The sequence below is a fragment of the Penaeus vannamei genome, chromosome 1 (genome assembly GCF_042767895.1).
Source record: "Penaeus vannamei isolate JL-2024 chromosome 1, ASM4276789v1, whole genome shotgun sequence".
Classification (NCBI taxonomy): domain Eukaryota; kingdom Metazoa; phylum Arthropoda; class Malacostraca; order Decapoda; family Penaeidae; genus Penaeus; species Penaeus vannamei.
The window spans coordinates 11,763,825-11,768,824 of NC_091549.1; the positions used below are offsets into that span (position 1 = coordinate 11,763,825).

Consider the following 5,000-nt stretch of genomic DNA (forward strand, 5'->3'; position numbering starts at 1 on the left):
TCAAGCCTTCCGCCTCCTGGTTCTCCTCCTCTTCTTCCTCTTCCTCCTACTTCTCCTCTTTTTCTTGCTTCTTTTTCGCGTTTCTTGTTTTCTTCTTATTTCTTCTCGCCTTTTTCTTCCTCTTCCTCCTACTTCTCCTCCTCTTTTTCTTGCTTCTTTTTCGCGTTTCTTGTTTTCTTATTATTTCTTCTCCTCTTTTTCTTCCTCTTCCTTCTATTCCTCCTCCTCTTTTTCTTGTTTCTTTTTCGTGTTTCTTGTTTTCTTCTTATTTCTTCTCATCTTTTTCTTCCTCTTCCTCCTATTGTATTTTTTACTCTTTCTCCTCCACCTCCGCTTCCTCCTTTGTTGTCTTCTTGTTCTTCCTCCACAGCCTCTACCTGTTTTTCCTCCTCCTCCTCCACCTTCTCTTCTTCCTTTCTCCTCTTGTTCCCCATTCTCCTCCTGTCCCCCTCCTCTTCTTCTTATATTCTTATTCTTACTTTTCCTCTCCTCCCAACTCTACCTCCCCCTCTTCGTCTGCTTCCCCTTTGCCTCCGCCTGCTTCTCCTCCTCCTCTTCTTCCACCCCCCCTCCTCCGCCTCCTCCTTCTTATACTGGTTCGTCTCCGCCTTCTCGTTTTCTCCTCCTGTTTTTCCATATCCTCTTCCGCCTCCTATTTCTCCTATTCCATCCCCCCCCCTTCCTCCTCCTACTCCTCCACCACCACCAGCTTCTCCTCCTCCTCCTCCCCCTCCTCCTCGTCCACTCCCACGCGCGTCCTTGGCACTGAGAGTTAACAAGACAAAAATGAATATGAAGGATGTCTAAGCCCAATACACCTCCCCCTCCCTCCCTCCCTCTGTTCTACAAGCCTTCGCTCCTCTCCCTTCCTCCTCCCCTCCCTTCATCCACCTTTTCCTCCTTCCTTTCTTTCATCCATCTTTTACTCCATCCTCTCTTTCTTCCCTCCCTCCCTCCTTCTCTCAGTCCCTCCTTCCTTTATTCATCCAATCATACATCCCTCTCCCTCCCTCCATTCTTTATTCCATCCTCTCCTTCTTCCCTCCCTCCGTCCTTCTCTCAATCCCTCCTTCCTTTATTCATCCAATCATACATCCCCCTCCCTCCCTCCATCTATTATTCCATCCTCTCCTTCTTCCTTCCCTCCCTCCATCCTTCTCCCTGTCCCTCCTTAACTTCCTTCCTTCATCCGTTCATCCATCCATCCTTTTCTCTTTCTCTCATTCTCTCTCATCCCTATCCTCCTCCATTCCTCTCTTCCTCCAATCTTCCATCCCTTCCTTTTAATCCATCAGACAACTTTCTGCTTTCCCTCCCTCCTTCCTTCTTTCTCACTTGATCCCTCTCTCTCCTTCCCTCCATTCTGTGACCCTGCTTCCTCCTTCCCTCCCTCCCTCCTCTCCCCTTCCTCGCCTCTCTCCTTCCCACCCTCCACCTCCTTCCCCCCTCCACACCACTTCACCCCCTCCAACCTACCTCTGCGCCCCAACAGCTCCCCTCTCCCCACGCTCTCCAACCCACCTCCACGACCCCCTCCCCAACATTCACCCCTTCCACCTTTCCCAACCCATCCCCAGACTCCAACCCACCTCTTCACCCCCCTCCAACCCACCAGTCTCTTCACCCCCTCCTACTCCCCCTTCCTCCTACCCTACCCACCCACCTCTCCCCCATTCCTACCCCACTCCCACCCACCTCTCCCCCCATTCCTACCCCGCCCCATCCACCCATTCACCTCTCCCCCCCCATTCCTACCCAACTACCCACCTCTCCCCCCCATTCCTACCCCACCCACCCACCTCTCCCCCCCTCCTACCCCACCCACCCACCTCTCCCCCCATTCCTACCCCCCTTCCCCCTCCTACCCCACCCACCCCCTCTCCCCCTCCTACCCCACCTCCCCCCCACCTCCCTTGACGTCATCTGACAAGTCGGACCCGGCACAACGTCGCGCAAACAGCTGGCCAAGTCACACACGCGCATTCCAGGGACCGCGCGGGGCATACGTCACCGGCGCGTCACGACCTTGAGGTTCATTATACGCACAAAAAAAAGAGAAAAATAAAGAAACAAATACATTAAAAAAGAGAAAAAAAACAAGGAGAAAAACAAAGAAACAAATACATTGATTATTCTTCTATTTCCTATGTTTCTTCTTCCTTAGCTTTCTTCTCTTTTTTTATTTTTTTTCCTTCTCATTCGCTTCCTCTCCTGCTCTTCCTTTTAACTTCGCCTGCTTCTCTTATCTTCTTGGTCTTCTCCTTCATTCACCTTCTCCTCCTCTTCATTTTCTTTCTCATTTTCGCTTCCTCCACCCTTTCTCTTCTTATTTTACCTCCTCAAAATAATAATAATAATAATAAAATAAATAAATAAATACCGTGTTTGATGATTCATCGGGTTTCGTAGCGAGTTTCAGCTACTTTTAAGCGCTGATGACTACCTACCACTTTCACACCCCTCCTATCCCCTCCCCAACATTCACCCCTTCCCTCTTTCCCAACCCATCCCCAAACTCCAACCCACCTCCACACACACCCTACCCCCCCCCCCCCTCAACATTCACCCCTCCCCTCTTCCCTTCTTTATTTTCGATCATGTGAATGGTGATATGTGATGGAATCAACGATAACGTACAGTTTATGATGTGGTATAAATAATGATATGCGGTATATATTTGGAAAAATAATAAAGGCTATTTTGGGATTTTTCTCTGAACATAAAAAGTTGAATGGTAGGAATAAACAATGTATATTGTAAAATGTATGATGATGATATATATGTATTTTACATTTTGAAAAGGTGATTAAATGATTCTATTGAATGTTACATAATTGTTCATATGATAAACAAAAATATATAATGTAAAATATACAATATAGTTTAAATACCTTATTATACAACAAAATATAAGCTTCCTGTAATACTATTCAATAAGAAACCCCAAAGCTAAGTCAGTCATATAAATCACGCAGACTATCTATAATAGGACTGGAAAGTTTATAAAATACTATTCATTATCAAAAGACTGATGACTCTCAACAGTACTCGACTTAAATACACGACGTAAAGAATCTATACTATAAAAATGATCAGTGTAATAATATGTAATATTAAAAGACTGATGACTCCCAAGAGGAATAGGATCTTACTTCGAGGGACACTAAATCTCTTTTTTGTAAATCAAAGATCCCGTACTTAGGAAAATCTTTCCGGTAAAAATAGGGACAACGAAGCTTTTTTTTTCGTTTCTAGATGATATCACACTATCCTTTTCACTCATCTTCCACTTCTCTATTTACGCTTTTTCACACTCTCTCATTTTCACTCATCCTTCACTTCTCTACGTTTTTTCTTCGTTTTTTTATCTTAGAAAACAATATCAATTCTTACCTGCTTCCGATCCCCTTCTCACACTTCCACGGGAGAAGAATTCACCTGGGGGGAAAGGCGAACAAAATGAGACACTGGTCGGAAGAGTGCTAAAGATAGAAAGAAAAAAAGAAGAAAAAGAATCTTCATCATAATCATCATCAACAACATTAACAATATTAGCATCATCATCAGCGTCCTCATCATCACCATCACCACCACCATCTTCATCATCATTATCATTACAACCATCATCATTATCATCACCACACCATCACCACCACTGCCATCTTCATCACCACACAATCTTCATCATCATTACCACCACCATCACCATCACCACCAACATCACCACCACCACCATCATCATCATCACCACCACCACCACCATCATCATCATCACCATAAATATCAACAATACCAAGAAGACAAAAATAACAACAATGGAGATAGTACGATGACAATGTCGCTGTTGATATTTGCAAAGTTGATCAGCATTCAGCAGGGACGAGCCATCTTTAAGAATCATGATGAGTTGCGTCTCCCAGACTGGTTCCTTCGAGACGAGAGAAACTCTTGCTTCAAGTTTTTCGTTCTCTGTCTCTGTCTCTCTCTCTCTCTCTCTTTCTCTCTCTTTCTTTCTTTCTCTCTCTCTCTCTTTCTTTCTCTCTTTCTCTCTAGCTCTCGCTCTCTCTCTCTCTAGCTCTCTCTCTCTCTCTCTCTCTCTCTCTCGCTCTCTCTCTCTCTCTCTCTCTCTCTCTCTCTCTCTCTCTCTCTCTCTTTCTCTTTCTCTTTCTCTCTCTCTCTTTCTGTCTGTCTGTCTGTCTGTCTGTCTGTCTGTCTGTCTGTCTCTCTCTCTCTCTCTCTCTCTCTCTCTCTCTCTTTCTCTCTCTCTCTCTCTCTCTCTCTCTCTCTCTCTCTCTCTCTCTCTCTCTCTTTCTCTCTCTCTCTCTCTCTTTTCGTTCGGCGTGTTCCATTTTCTTTGTGTGTTAAGATGTGCGTGCTTTTAGGTTATTGCAGTTGTGACGAGCTCGTTAGGAAAGAAATGGCGAATTTGATTTTTATTTATATATAGTAAAGTATTGATGTTGAGATTACTTTCACTTTCGAATATTGATGCACTCGAGGCTATGTATAAAAGATAATCATCCTGCAGGAGTCGAATATTATGCAATGTAAATTAACTAAAATTATTGCTGAACACAAGCTGTTGCAATAAACAACTAAGCATGCTGTTTAGTTGTCATCATTGCCGGAAATGCAACAGAACAGCCGATATCCTTGGACAATAATACTCAGCGGTCCATGGGTCAAAGTATTTTTTATCCGCCATGCCACCCTCCCAGGTGAAAGAATATTGAACAATAACCTGATCCATGGGTTAAATTATTTTATGACCCCCCCCCCCCCACCGTCACCCTTTTAAAAAGTATAATCATGGAAAGCAATATTGTTGTAACTTTTTTTTTTTTTTTTTTTTTTGGCAACTTTAGCACCGAAAGTAACTTGTCGCCTTTTGTAAACAGAATAAGCGATAAATACATAGTTTTACTTTCTAATGATGTTTCATATTTGCATATATATGAGGTGAGTAGCTCGCAGACATTCATAAGCTGACCTGTCACCTA

General features: G+C 43.9%; 1 protein-coding gene across 1 annotated transcript in view; it reads right to left on the minus strand.

Moving 5' to 3' along the window:
• The window catches only part of LOC113825911 (uncharacterized), a 90,707-nt gene that overhangs the window by 49,828 nt on the left and 35,879 nt on the right, over positions 1–5,000 (minus strand). Inside the window, exon 2 of the mRNA XM_070142375.1 lies at positions 3,394–3,438. The gene's annotated coding sequence lies outside the window, so the exon portion shown is untranslated. The remainder of the gene's footprint in view (positions 1–3,393; positions 3,439–5,000) is intronic.